Source organism: Eptesicus fuscus, chromosome 2, assembly GCF_027574615.1.
Source record: "Eptesicus fuscus isolate TK198812 chromosome 2, DD_ASM_mEF_20220401, whole genome shotgun sequence".
Taxonomy (NCBI): Eukaryota; Metazoa; Chordata; class Mammalia; order Chiroptera; family Vespertilionidae; genus Eptesicus; species Eptesicus fuscus.
In genome coordinates this window covers 20,244,755-20,259,669 of record NC_072474.1, presented here as the reverse complement: position 1 = coordinate 20,259,669, position 14,915 = coordinate 20,244,755, and the positions used below count along the sequence as shown (strand labels likewise).

At 37.3% G+C, this 14,915-nt stretch overlaps 1 protein-coding gene and 1 pseudogene across 1 annotated transcript in view; both read right to left on the bottom strand.

Moving 5' to 3' along the window:
• Positions 1 to 14,915, bottom strand: part of DNAJC1 (DnaJ heat shock protein family (Hsp40) member C1) — a 214,157-nt gene that overhangs the window by 186,142 nt on the left and 13,100 nt on the right. The window lies entirely within an intron of this gene.
• Positions 7,200 to 7,307, bottom strand: LOC114234237 (U5 spliceosomal RNA; annotated as a pseudogene).

Here is a 14,915-nt window from a genome sequence, read left to right as displayed (position 1 = left end):
GTTAAAATAAAAATTTAAATAAGATGGATTTTTTTCAGCCTTCATAACATAGAAAATTTTAAAGTCTGATTAAAATATCAAATACTGACTAGAATATAGGGAGTGTAAACTAGTGTAGCCACTATGGAAAGTAATTTGTCTATGTCTAACAAAATTCAAAATATTTTGTAGCCTATGATTGAATTAATCCACTTCTGGAGAACATAACCCAAAACAGACTAGAAACATAGTACAAAATATATTCTGTATCATACCATAAACTTTTTTATTGAGACCAGCAATAGGAAATACATTTTATATTTTATATAATTGTTTTGAGTTGTTACACATATTTCATAAAAAATAAGTGCCCTTTATTCTGACACTCTCTACTACATTCTATTCTTTTTCAAAATGCAGATTCCAAAATACTAAATTGATTTCATTACCAGTTGTTTGAAAGACTCTGCCCTAAAAAACTACAGCAATATGTACAAGGCAACACCTATCAAGTTGTTCACTGTGGTAGTGTTTAAATAGAGAAAACACTGAATATATGTCCATCAATAGGTAGATAATTAAAATGTAAAATACAATGTAATATGAAGCAGTTAATGGTTTAAGTTAAATCTGTGATATGTATATATCTTAAAAATATAGAGTGAAAAAAAGCAAGAAGTAGGACAGTATTTCCAGAATTATATCATTTATACAGATTTCCAGCAATATCATATTTGATTATTATATGTATACATACGTAAAATTATGAAAAGTGACCTAGAAGTAATTACATATATACACACACATACATACTCACAGTGGGGCCCAGGGGTTATTCAAATGGCAAAGGCTGGTTAGAGAGGGCTTTAGCTACATGTGTTTTAATTTTTAAAGACTATTTAAATGCTACTTGACAAATATTTGGAACAGTTGCAGCAAGTTTTGAGATAGGAATTAGAACAGAACGAATGAATGGGAATAGAGATGAGAAAGAATAAGGTATAGATAAGTAGAACCAAGAGTATATATCCATACACTTGAATCAGTGAGTTAAGAGGGGGGAAAAAAGAAGAAAAAAGAAAAAAGAAAGACCAAAATTTTAAGAACCAAGGAAAGATTAGGGAGTAGGGATGTATGTAGCAACAGCTGGAGGTGCGGGGTGGTGGTGGTGGTGGTGGTGGGTGCACTGATCCATTCCTCATTGGTGGTTAAACTATATAAATAAAAGGGTGGCAGTTTAGTGGGAAAGTACTTAGCAACTCTGTTTACACAGAGAACAGAAAGTGCCACTAGAGTGGCAAATTGAACTATGCAAGACCAATTAACCCTTTCACCTTAGTGTTTTATACTAGTTATCTTACTTACCGCACCTCTGTGAGATCTACACTGATATGTGTTAGGACCAAGTGCAATTATAAATCACTGTTACATGTACTGATGAATTCTGCAAATTCCATGAAGCATATCCATTTTATTTAGTGTTCTGAATACCTTCTTCTCTACTCTCATCTGGTTTTAATTAAGGAACACTTTCAAAGGGAGAGAGGTTATCCAGAAACTCAAACTACACATGTCTTTTATTAAACTATGAATTGATTACTACTCAAATTTTTTGGCCTAAATAATTTTTTTCAAAATATAGATTCACCTCAATTTATACTAAATTAGGAAGAAATTGGGAAAAGTAATATTTAAATGGGCAAAATTGTAATAGAAAAATCCTAATATACAATGAAGATAAATATAACTGCTGAATAAGGAGTTATAGTTATAATGATAATTTACTACTTATAAGAGAAAGTTTGTATCTTGAAGGGCTATTTAATAAGATTTCTAGAAAAGACAGTAGTAGGCTTATTGCTGGACATTTTATTCACCTTCCTGATTCCATTATCTATATTTGAAAGCAAGGATCATATATCTTCCATACATTCTATAAAACCTAGAAAGTAACACTGTAGGCATTCAAATATTTGGAAATTACCAATGTTGTGAAATGCTGGTATATGTGAAAGTCTTGCTTCTATGAAGTAGGAGGGTTAATAATAAAAGTATGCAATTGTTCAACAGTAAATTAAAGTAAGCCACATAAATGTTTATTCCTTTATCCTAACATTCTGTTTTCCCTCTTACCCACAGCTCTTAAGGTACTAATATTACCCCCCTATAAGCTGAATTCCATGTCAAATCTTCTGGCCATGTTATCACTGAATCTGCATTTAAAAAATTAATTTTAAAGAAAGTGAGAAAGGGAGGGAGACAGAAATACTTACACATTCATTGGTTGGTTCTTTTAATACTATAAATTTATTTTGTAAGTGTAAAATACTTATATTTATATATCATATCAATTAATGAGGAAAAATAAGGTTCTTCTATTAAACACAAAAATCTGAATCAAGGTTAAGGGAACTACATTCTTACATTAATATTCAATTTATTTACTATTTATTTTGGTTGTACAGTATTGAAAAAAGTTCTTACACAGATAAATAGTTGCAAATGTTAGCAGGTTTTTTTTGTGTGTTTTTTTTAAAATATATTTTATTAATTTTTTATAGAGAGGAAGGGAGAGGAATAGAAAGCTAGAAACATCGATGAGAGAGAAACATCGACCAGCTGCCTCCTGCACACCCCCTACCGGGGATGTGCCCGCAACCAAGGTACATGCCCTTGACCAGAATCGAACCTGGGACCTTTCAGTCCGCAGGCTGACGCTCTATCCACTGAGCCAAACCGGTTTTGGCATGTTAGCAGTTTTAACAGTTCATCTTGCAAGATACCTTATCTGCACAAGAAGGCAAAAGTAGCTTTACTCTAAGTTCTGCACAAAAATAAGTGGTAGCATAAATTATTTTAATGTCTCTGATGCTAATTTTTATGTATTACACATTTAAACATGTAATTTAGTATGGTTTTAAAAAATATATTTCTACATATATATTTTCCCCCTTTATTTTATCATTATTTTTCCATCACTATTTATCCCCCAAATACCCTCTTCCACATCCACCCCCATACCCTCCCTATCTCCCCATCCTTCCCCTGCAGTCACCATACTGTTGTCCATGTCCATGAGCTCTCTCTTTTTTAGCTCAATCCTTTCACCACCACCCCAACTCTCCTCCTCCCAGATCTATCTGCCTGCTCTCTATCTATGAGTCTGCCTCTATTTTGCTTGTTAGTTCAGTTTGCTCATTAGATTCCACATATGAGTGAAAACATATGGTATCTGTCTTTCTCTGACTGGTTTATATCACTTTGAAATTGCTCTCCAGGTCCATCCATGCAGTCTCAAAGGATAACATTTCTTCCTTTTTAGGGCCGAATAGTATTCCATTGTGCAAATGTACCACAACTGTTTTACCCACTCATCTAATTCATCTACTCACGGATACTTGAGCTGCTTCCAAATTTTGGCTATCCTATATAATAAAAGCCTAATATGCAAATTGTCCCCTTGGGCAGTCATTGGACCGGGAGACCGGGAGTTCAACCTCTCGCTATGACGTGTGCTGACACCAGGGGACGGCGACCAACCTCCCATGGTGCCTGGGTGAGGGGCCGCAGCCTCTCGCCGGCTACCTGGGGACAGGAGTGACAGGGACGGAGGTGTGGTGAGAATGCGGGGTGTCTGCCGAGCTCGCTCTCACTCTGCCTGCTACCCTCCCCCGGGATGCCAGGGCTTGCATGCCGGGGAAGCCTCTGCATTCAGGTGCCGGGCACCCGCAAGGAGCCCATCCCGCACCCTCGCGGCCTTTTCCGGATGAGCTGGGCCGCAGCCGCCAGGACCCAGGGGACAGTCGGGCTACCCATGGGTTTGCGCAGGAGCCAGTCTGCGAGGCCAGCCGGGAGAGAGCGCACTGTCTGTCCAGCTTCCATGCAGCGCTGCTGGGCGGCCCAGAGGCCCAGGCTGTGCCCTGGCCCGTGGCGTCTGGCTGCACTCACCGCATCTCTGCGTGGGGACTTGGGTGCCGTGACTCAGGCAGAGGGGGCGCGCAGGGACCCGAGGGCCCAGGTGCTGCCTAAAGGCCCAGAGGTCAGTTGGGACCTGCCCTTCCACTCCAGACGCTTGCGCGATTGTCGGCCAGGCCTAGGGACCGCACCCGTGCACAAATTTCATGCACCGGGCCTCTAGTTGTAAATAATGCTGCAATGAATATAGGGGTGCACATATTCTTTTGAATTAGTGTTTCAGGTTTCTTGGGATAAATTCCCAGAAGTGGAATCCCTGGGTCATAAGGTGTTTCCATTTTTAATTTTTTGACTTAACTCCACACTTCTTTCCACAGTGGCTGCATCAATCTGCATTCCACCAAAGTGCACAAGGGTTGGTTCCCTTTTCTCCACATCCTTGCTAACACTTGTTATTTTATTTTATTTTTCTTTATTAAGGTATTACTTATGTGTCCTTATCCCCCCATTGCTCCCCCACCCCCTCCTGCTCATGCCCTCACCCCCCTGGTGTCTGTGTCCATTGGTTATGCTTATATGCATGCATACAAGTCCTTTGGTTGATCTCTCCCCCTTACCCCCACTCTCCCCTACTTTCCCTCTGAGGTTTGATGGTCTGATCAATGCTTCTCTGTCTCTGGATCTGTTTTTGTTCATCAGTTTATGTTGTTGATTATATTCCACAAATGAGTGAGTTGTTTGTTGATTACTGATAATAGCCATTCTGACAGGTGTGAGATGATAGCTCATTATGGTTTTAATTTGCATTTCTCTGATGACTAGTGACATTGAGCATTTTTCATATGTCTATTGGCTATCTGTATGTCCTCTTTGGAGAAGTGTCTATTTGGGTCCTTTACCCATTTTTTAAATTGGATTGTTTGTTTACATTTGATAAGGGGTTAATCTCCAAAATTTATAAAGAACTTACAAAACTCAACATCTGAAACAAAACAAACAATCCAATTAAAAAATGGTTTCTTTTTTTTTTTTTTTTATTGTTTGAAGTATTACTGGGTTGACTCTTGTATGTGTCCTGATTGGGATCGAACCTGGAACCTTGGTGTATGGCATGATGCTCTAAACTAAGTGAGCTACCTGGCTCTGAATTCTTTCTTACCTAGAACTCAAGTACCGAGGTTGCTGAACCAAGGTCTGATTCCATCAATCTAACACCTGGTGCCATTCTCACCGCCAAGAACCCTACATGTGATCTTTACATCACTCTGGACCTCCTCTTCTCCATTTAGATAATTAAGGTTGATATTTTGCCTCTTATATCTTTGGGAGGCTGATAATATTGTTTAATATAAAAATTCTTTGACAATTCTACAGAAAAATAATAAATGAAGAAAAATTTTTTCAAAGTGAGAAGAGAAAAAAAATCTATGCCCAAGTTATTTTTCTATATTCTATACATCAAATCAACATTTAGATGATATTTAACTGCAAAAGTTTTTGTTTAATTTAAATAAGGATGTCTACTTTCTATTTAGGAACACCTGGCTTATTTTGTAACTTAGATAAGCTTCAATATTTTTCTTTTAAAAGCTCTTCTATTCTTCAAAAATCGTTCCATCTTTTTCTTTTTTCTTCCATCAAATATATATGAAGAGTGGGCTTTTTCTTAACTCTTTTTAATAGGTAATAAATATTAAAGAAGTACCAAAGAACATACATATATATATATATATCTTATCTAATAATAGAAAAACATGTAAATTGACCGTACCGCCGCTATGCTCACAGCCAATCAGAGTGAGTATGCAAATTAACCCAACAAAGATGGTGGGTTAATTTGCATATGCAGGCATGGAGTTCATCAAAATATTCTTTCATAATCTTTTTAATTTCTGTAGGGTTGGTAGAGACACTTCCTCTTTCATTCCTGAGGTTGGTAATTTATGTCTTCCTTCTTTTTTTCTTGGTCAGCCAAAATAACAGTTTATCAAATTTGTTGATCTTTTCAAAGGGCAAACTTTTGGTTTCATTGCTTTTTCTATTGTTTTTCTGTTTTACATTTCATTAATTTCTGCTCTAATCTTTATTTCTTTCCTTTTGCCCCCTCCTCCCCTGGCGCCCCCCCCCCCCCCCCCCCACTTACTGTCTTAAGGTAAAGCTTAAGGTTATTTATTTGAAATCTTTCTTCTTTGCAAATATAGGTTTCTAAGGTATAAATTCCACCTAAGTGCTGCTTTAATTGTATCCCATAATGGTGATATGTTCTGTTTTCATTTTCATTGAGTTCAAAATATTTCTTAATTTTGTAATCTCTCTTTTTTTTTTTTTTGGACCCAAAGGTTTTTCAGAAATGTGTTAAGTACCAAATATTTGGCACTTTCCCAAATTTGTTTTTGTTGTTGATTCCTAATTACATGTGGTTAGAGAACATAAACATACTTGGTATGATTTTAATTCTTTTAAATTTAGAGGCTTGGTTTATGGCCTAGCATATAAATTATCCTGAGAATGTGCTGTGTGAGCTTTAAAAAAAAAAAAAAAGCCTTCTTTTGTTGTTTGGTGGTGTGTGCTATAGATGTCAATCCAGTCAAGTAGGTTGATAGTTTGTTCTGGTCTTCTATATTCTTGTTGATTTTCAGTATAGGTATTCTATCAATTATTGACAGTAGGGTATTAAATTATTATTGTTGAGTATTTTTCCTTTCAATTCTGTAAGTTTGTGCTTCAAGTATCTTTATTTTATTTTTCAAATATAGTTTACATTCAATATTATTTTGTACTAGAGGCCTGGTGCACGACATTCACGCACTGGGGGGTGGGGGGGATACCCTCAGCCCAGCCTGTGCCCTCTCGCAGTCTGGGACCCCTTGGGGGCTGTCCCCCTGCCGGCTTAGGCCCACTCCCTGAGGGGTCCTTAGCATATCTTCCTAAGCCAGCAGGCGGACATCCCCCGAGGGGTCCTTAGCGCTGCTGCGGAGGTGGGAGAGGCTCCTGCCACCACTGCTGCACTCGCCAGCTGTGAGCCAGGCTTCTGGCTGAGTGGCGCTCCCCCTGTGGGAGTGCACTGACCACCAGGGGGCAGCTCCTGCATTGAGCGTCTGCCCCCTGGAGGTCAGTGCACATCATAGCGACCAGGTGTTTCGCTGTTCAGTCAATTTGCATATTAGGGTTTTATTATATAGGATTTGTTTCAGGTATACGCACAGTGGTTAGACATACTCTACAAAGTGTTCCCCTGATATTTCAAGTACCCAACTGACACCAGATACAATTATTACAATATTATTGACTATATTTCCTATGCTGTACTTTATATCCCCATGACTATTTTGTAACCACTGAGTTGTTCCTCTCCACAGACATCTTTAGCAAAAGGCAAAATATTTAAACGATCTAAAGAGAAACCATATTGCTTCATGTATCTTAAAGTCCTGTTGTTAAATGTGTATGCTTATAATTGTTATATATACTTGATGAATTAGCCTTTTTAATTACAATAAAATGTCCCTCATTGTCTATAATAAATACTTTTAATCTTAAAGTCTATTTTGCCTAATATGAGTATAGGCATTCCAGCTTTCTTGGGAGTACTGCCTGCATAGTATTATATACTTTTCCATAATTTTATATTCAATCTATTTGTGTCTTGAAATCTAAAGTATGTCTCTTATAGAAATCATATAGTTGTATCTTATTTGTTTTTTAATCCAGCCTGACATTCTCTGCCCTTTTATTGGAATGTTTAATCCAGTCATATTTAATTTAGTTACTGATATGACCAGATTTACATCTGCCATTGCTGTTTGTTTTCTATATATCTCATGTCTTTTTCAGCTCTGTTCCTCCTTTACTGCCTCCCTTTTAGTTAAATAAATATGTCATAATGTTCCATTTTACTTCATTAGAATTTTTACTATATAAAATTTTGAGTTATTTTCTTAGTGGTTGTTCTAAGAATTACAATATGTATCTTAACTTACCAATATCTACTACAGCTTAATACTAACCTTATTCTAGAAAAATACAGAAACATTACTCATTTCCCCTAAGAACGGGAACAAGAAAGGGATGCCCACTTTCACCACTCCTGTTCGATACAGTACTGGGTCAAATGAAGTACCAGCTTTATGGTCTATGTTGTACAGATATATAGATACTAGAGGCAACATCGACCAGTTGCCTCCCGGATGCACCCAACCAGGGCTTGAACCTGCAACCTGAGCATGTGCCTCAACTAGGAATTGAATTCATGACCCTTCAGTGCACAGGACAACGCTCCAACCAACTGAGCCACACCAACCAGAGCACAACCACTTTTATTCAACATAGACCATAAAGCTGGTACTTCATTTGACCCAGGCTATTTATTTTTCAAGTTATTAAAATTCATTGAAATAATTATGTGAAATTATTTAGTAATATTTTTTAAATGACAAAATAAACACATGGGTGTTTTTAATCTAAAGTTTTTGTCTTATTTAATTCCCCACTAATAATTTTAAATAGGTTATGAGTTAAAAGCAATTTAAAATATCCATACAGCCCAGGCCGGTTTGGCTCAGTGGATAGAGCATCAGCTCACAGACTGAAGGGTCACGGGTTTGATTCCAGTCAAGGGCACATACCTCAGTTGCAGTTTTGATCCCTGGGTCTCCAGTCAGGGAGTGTGCATGAGGCAACCAAATTGATGTTTCTTCCCCTCCCTTCCACTCTCTCAAAAAAATCAATGGAAAAATATCCGTGGCTGAGGATTAACAACAACAAAAATCCATACAGTTTATCTCAAAAATATAAAGATGTGTTAATTTATTTATCCAATTGTGATTTTATTATATAACATTCTTCTTTCCAAAGTAATAGAATTTACATGGATATATATCAGTAATGTTAACAGAACTCTAAATGAAACAGTCACCCCTAAATAAAATCACACCAATCCCACAATTCAAACTATTATTCCTACAAAATTATAATCAATGTGGCTTTTCACTTACATTACAAGTAATTTAAGTTAAAATTTCACATTTGGTTTTTCCTTATAAGTATTTTTCCGTGTTGCTTTGTACATTTCACAAATACTGTTAATGATTACATAACACACCAAGAATATGTTATAATTTACTCAAGTATCATATATATATATATATATATACATATATATATATATATATATATATATGCCTAAGCGATCATCGCAACCGAACAGACGACCAAACAGGCTGCGTGGGGCGACCAGGCCAGCAGGGTGGTTAGTGAGGGGTGACCAAACAACTGAGCAGCAAGCTGCATGGGGCGACCAGGCCAGCAGGGGGGGCAGTGAGGGGCAACCAGGCCAGCGGGGTGGGGCAGTTGGGGGCAACCAGGCCCGCAGTGGGGGCAATAAGGGGCAACCAGGCTGGCATGGGGGCAGTTAGGGCGACCAGGCCGGCGGGGGGGGGGGGGCAGTTAGGGGCGACCAGGCCAGTGGGAGGGGGGGTTGAGGGCAACTAGGCCGGCAGGGGGGGTTGTTGGGGGTGACCAGGCCAGCAAGTGGGGCAGTTAGGGGCAATCAGGCAGGCAGGCAGGTGAGCAGTTAGGAGCCAGTGGTCCCGGATTGTGAGAGGGATGTCCAACTGTCCAGATGCAGTTGGACATTTCCCGAGGGGTCCTGGATTGGAGAGGGTGCAGGCTGGGCTGAGGGGACTCCCCACCCCCGAGCACAAATTTTGTGCACCGGGCCTCTAGGTTTATTATAATTTGATTGCTTCCATTTTTTTTTACTATTATTAGCAATGTTGTAAAAAGAACTAATGGATTAACAAATAATGAAAAACAGTTATCATAACTTCATAGCATAATCTAGATAGCTGAGCATATTCTATTCTGTCACAAAAACAAAGGTTAGAAACATTACAGCCAAGAACTGTTGCAGATATAGAGTTATCCATGTTAGAAAAGCAACAATGATTGAAAGTGAAATATCTTTTCAAAGATCATTATACCACTGTTATCTTCTAGGTAAGTATCTTTATTTTTTATTTATTTATCTTTATTGTTGAAAGTATTAGACATGTCCCCCTTTTTTTCCTCATTGACCTCCACCACCCCTCACCTGCCCACCTCCCAAGACCTTCACCACACTATTGTCTGTGTCCATGGATTATGCATATATGCATAAAAGTTATTTGGTTAATCTCTAACCACTCCCCCCACCCCTGCCTTCCTTCTGAAATTTGTCAGTCTGTTCCATCCTTCTTTTTTACTGCTGCAGAGTGTTCCATGGTGTAAATGTACCACAGCATTTTATCCACTCATCTACTGATGGGCACTTGGGCTGTTTCCAGGTCTTAGCTTTTGTAAATTACACTGCTATGACCATAGGGGTGCATACATTCTTTCTGATTGGTGTATCAGATTTCTTAGTATATTATTCCTAGAAGTGGGATTACTGGGTCCAATAGCAGTTCCATATTTAATTTTTAAAGGAAACTCCATACTATTTTCTATAGTGGCTGCACCAGTCTGCATTCCCATCAGCAGTGTATGAGGGTTCCCTTTTCTCCACATCCTCGCCAGCACTTGTCATCTGTTGATTTGTTGATGGAAGCCATACTGACAGGTGTGAAGTGATATAATTTGCATCTCTTGGATGATTAGTGACTTTGAGCATTTTCTCATATGTCTCTTGGCCATCTATATGTCCACTTTGGAGAAGTGTCTATTTAGGTCCTTTGTCCATTTTTTAATTGGATTGCTTGTCTTCCTTTCATTAAGCTGTGTAAGTTCCTTATATATTTTGGAAATTAACCCATCAGATGTATCTTGCCAAATATGTTCTCCCATGCAGTGGGCTCTCTTATCATTTTGTTGATGGTTTCTTTTGCTGTGCAGAAGTTTATTTTGATTTAGTCTCATTTGTTTATTTTCTCCTTAATTTCCTTTGCCCTAGGAGATGTATCTATAAACATATAGCTACGAGAGATGTCTGAGATTTTGCTGCCTATGGTTTCTTCTAGGATTTTTATGGTTGCAGAACTTACATTTAAGTCTTTTATCCATTTTGAGTTTATTCTTGTGTATGGTGTAAGTTGGTGGTCTAGTTTCATTTTTTTTTTTTTTCATGTATCTGTCCAACTTTCCCAACACCATTTTACTGAAGAGACTGTCTTGACTCCATTGTATGCTCTTGCCTCCTTTGTCAAATATTGAGTGTAATGGCTTGGGTCGATTTCTGGGGTTTCTGTTCTGTTCCACTGATCTATATACCTGTTCTTGTGCCAGTACCAGGCTGTTTTGATTACGGTGGCTTTGGAGTATACCTTGATATCCAGTATTGTGATCCCTCTAACTTTGTTCTTTCTCAAAATTGCTGTGGCTATTCGGGGTCTTTTTTGGTTCCATATAAATTTTTGGAGTATTTGTTCTAGATCTGTGAAATATGTCATTGGTATTTTAATAGGGATGGCATTGAATCTATAGATTGCTTTGGGTAGTATGGACATTTTAATGATGCTAATCCTACCAATCCATGAACACGGTATATTCTTCCACTGGTTTATATTTTCTTCTATCTCTTTTTTCAGCGTCCTGTAGTATTCCAAGTACAGGTCTTTTACCTCTTTGGTTAAGTTTATTCCTAAGTATCTTAATTTTTTGTTGCAATGGTACAGGTTAGTATCGTTAAAGACTTTCCTTAGATTAATAATGCAATATTAAAAAGATATATAATTACAAAATAAATATGTCCCTCATATATAATGTAAACTGGTTATATTTAAATCCTGTGAATTCAAAATGTAAGGACCCTTTATCTTTTCTAGTAAATATGAACTGGATACTTTTCCTTAAAATAAATAACTTAAAGTACATTCCAAATATGACTCTATAAACTGCTTGAAGCTTTTTTCACTCAATTCATTGAAGCTAATATCCACTAAAATTATATGATACTAGTATTGCCCATCACATTGCCTATTGAAATGGTTTTTAGGGCAGTTAACCCTCACTGTCCTATGTCTTGTTTTGTGAATCTTTAAAGACTGAATATAAGAGAACATAATTTAAGCCCAGAAAGCGAAAGTCTTTCTAAGAGGTTTCTGAGTGGTGTTTACTTTCAGAGTCAACATGAAATTGCCTGCATATAATTTAACTTTAGAACCATTCATTTCCTCCAGGAATGGTTTTTCTAACATGTACCTGAGTTTCACTATCTATCTCCCCACCTGGCATATTTTTCTAACTAGGCTCAAGACAGAGTTCAGGACTCCTCTGGGCATCTCCACTAGCAGGGCTATAGATGTCATTCTGTGATCATGGATCTACTTATTACCATTATCAAAACCTGGTGAGATCTGATTATTTTAAAAATGTTACTCTCCTGTTTTAGCACCCAAACTGGGATAAGTCTCAGAATAGTGGACAAATATGGACATGGACTGAATCAAATGGTTTACTGTCCCTGTTAATGCTTAAGTAACAGCCTCTTATAGCTGTGAATAATAGGCCTGACTATACTTCTGGATAAAAGGTTCTTAGATAATAGGAAAATAGGAATTAGAAATAATAGTTATTACAAAGAAATGCAGCTTTAATAACTATTCCAGGGTAAACGAGCACTGCAAGTACTTGGGGGACTTGCTCCAAAACCCCACTCCAAATACGTACTAACACGCACTAACGATAAAAGTCAAAGAGAGAGAATTACACACATATAGCCATGATAGAAAAGGTAGTTAATATCTCTGTAGACAAAAACAAATGGAAACAAATAGAGCTTAAGCTATAAGACTATGGAGCCCCCGACCTACACGCAGCAGAAGAAATGAGAAGTTTGACTCACATAGTAATGAGGACTAAACGAAGCCTACAAAAGGCCTGGGCTCAGAGCCAGGCTCTAGGCTTGTAATCAATGGTTGCAGTGGGACTCTACCACCTGTGGAAAAAAAGTGTAAAAAGAGAGAAGGCCATTGCCTGAGGCTACAACTTACAAAAATATTATGGATCTGAGATGTTAAGAGGCCAAGGTTTAAGTCCCACAGCTGAGAATAGGCCAGAGGATCTGCAGGCTTGGTATCTGGATCTGCAATGGCCTCAATATAACCTCAGGAGGGAGCCCTAAGCTGCCTATAGAAGACCTAGTTCTTGTCTAGTCTGTCAGGGAACGGAGTAAAAGCCATAATAAAGCCCCTAGGGAGGGGTGAATAAAAAGAAAAGAGAAACTCCCACTAAAGATAAACCTGAAAACTAAAATTCTACCTAAAGAAATATAACGCTTTAATTATGAAAGAAAAATACTTTCCTTCAAGTTTAACCACCTATATATAGTTTCTTCAATAATAATCTAAAAGTCTAAAACATTTTTATATCACAATGATAGATGTGAAGCAAACACACCCTGCAAACTGTACACTTAGGTCCTGCCTTAAGAGTCCATAATAATTTCTGGGTACAGTTTTAATTAAATTAATCCTTTGGTCCACATTATGAAAGCTGGCATACCCCAAGTCATCTTAAGTTTTCAACTTCCAGAAATTTCCTGAGGTTGCCTTTGATGAGCTCAGGGCATTATTTATAGTAACCTAGAAACATGTTTAGTGTAGTTCCAAGACAACTATAACCAGAGTGGCCTGGGTCATTCTAGGGTGGACTTATCTAAAGACCATGAAACCAAGAAGGCCCCTCAGCTTGCCTGTATTTTTTTTTTTTTCATATCAATCTCTTGTTTATAAAATTCACAAAGATGTGGGGGAGAAAATAACCATGCAACAGACATATTATCATTCTTTCAACAAATATTAAAGGACTACTGTATAATGGGCAGTTGCTTGTATTTTTTTAAACTTTATTGAGGTATAATCATTATACAAGGAACCATGATTACTTTTAAATAACTCCACTGTTGTGCAGAGAATCAACAAGTAATTATTTCCCTTGTGCATTTTATTTTACGGCATTTCAGAAAAATAATTTTGAGGGAATATATAGTCAGGTGTTTTTCAAAAGAGGACTGCAAATGAAGCTGAAAGTAGATATGAGAATTATGATTTTGGCTTTACATAAGAACAAAATTTCTACTGAGTATTATTATCTAAATACTTAACAGGTTAGTTCCCAATCCCCATTATTAGACATAAATAAAATGACCATCTGCTGGGAGGATTACAGAAGACATTCCTATTAAGAGTAAATAGGTTAGATATTGGTAATCTCTCCAACTTCAGGATTCTATTATTCAGGTTCTTCAACTTTTGTTTTTGCTGTTTCCCCCCTCAGGTTGAATTTTTAACACCTCCGACCCCAGTGCAATTTCTTTCTTATACCAGGACTATTTAAAAAAACAGTAGCTAGGTATAAGAACCATCACTGTTAAGATCTACTTTTTTTTCCTCAGTTGCTTATGAATTACAAAAGGCAAAGGCAAAAAATTTGGCAATTAATTATTCAGTCCAAAGGGAAGCAGTACTTACTAGGAAGCAGTACATATAGAAGTGGCAGAGGTGGTTATTAAAAAAGGATGGCTGGAATCCCTGATTGATATTATAAAGAGTTCAAAGAATGGCACACAAATGGAACTGCATTTGGGAATCTCTTTTTAAAATCACTTAATTAAAGGTATTATTTATAATAATAAAAGTAGATGGCAGTGGAGAATACAGTGAATATTTATAGCTAGCAATATATTTGATGGATGAGTTTCAGACTAAATAGGGAGAACATGCAACCTCAAAGTTAAAATTACAAAGTAGGAACTCTGGTGAATTCTTGGTCAAAGCACCCTTAAAGACCTAATATGTTAAGTTAATAACATTTTAAGAGTTATAAAATACAACAGGCAAATCACCAAAAGTAAATGACCAATTTGAATTAAATTGTTTGCCTGAAAACAACCTTTGCAGACAGGCTTCTATACACATTCAGAACCTATTGTCCTTAGAAGAGCAGCATGACCTATACCAATAGCCTTTACAGGTTAAAAAAAAAAAAAAAGGACAAAATGTACAGATAACTAACTAGAAAGATGGTATCTAGCACAATCAAAACAA